The 637-nt window shown below is 29.5% G+C and overlaps 1 protein-coding gene across 1 annotated transcript in view; it reads left to right on the top strand.

Annotated features, from left to right (window-relative positions):
• LOC106461213 (carnitine O-acetyltransferase-like) overlaps positions 1-637 on the top strand; it is a 50,123-nt gene that overhangs the window by 12,914 nt on the left and 36,572 nt on the right. The window lies entirely within an intron of this gene.

Genomic DNA, 637 nt, shown 5'->3' with positions numbered 1-637 from the left:
ATTTGCTGAGATATCACTCATGCACTGAATCAAACACAGTGGCTCTGCTCACCTCTTTCCATTTTTGAAAACGGTCCCTTATACACACTTACTTTAATTTAGGATGTGTTAATAACCAATCAAAAGCTCAGAATGTCCCTCTAGTGGCTTTCTCAGCCATTCTAAAGTGTTAGAATGCCATCACGTTTTTTCAAACCAAGATTTCAAGGACGTAGGTTGTGTCTTTGGTCTACTTGAAATTTCATATTTTTTCAGACCCAAATACAGCGTAGTTACTAAGCTTGATAAATTATTGTGGGATTCTATAGTATCGATATAGTAATTTAAGATTTTTTTTGGTTATTCAACTATATATATATACAAAACCTGAAAAAAATTATTTTGTTTCACATCCTCCACGTGCAAAATTTTAAAAGGCATAGGAACCAAGTACAAAGGTCGATACTAGAAGAGATAATTATCTGCTTTATTTTTTTACTTACTGTTTTTTGTTTTAAGAAAAATAAGTTTAAGAACTTATTTCTAAATAGTAATAATCTATACATATATATATATATATATATATAATGTATAATAATTGAAATGTGACTGTATTTTACTAAATTACTAGTCTACTAAAACACATCCAAGACAGGTC

The sequence above is a fragment of the Limulus polyphemus genome, unplaced genomic scaffold (assembly GCF_000517525.1).
Source record: "Limulus polyphemus unplaced genomic scaffold, Limulus_polyphemus-2.1.2 Scaffold914, whole genome shotgun sequence".
Taxonomy (NCBI): Eukaryota; Metazoa; Arthropoda; class Merostomata; order Xiphosura; family Limulidae; genus Limulus; species Limulus polyphemus.
The sequence above is the reverse complement of the archived record's forward strand: the minus strand, read 5'-3'. Positions and strand labels throughout refer to the sequence as shown.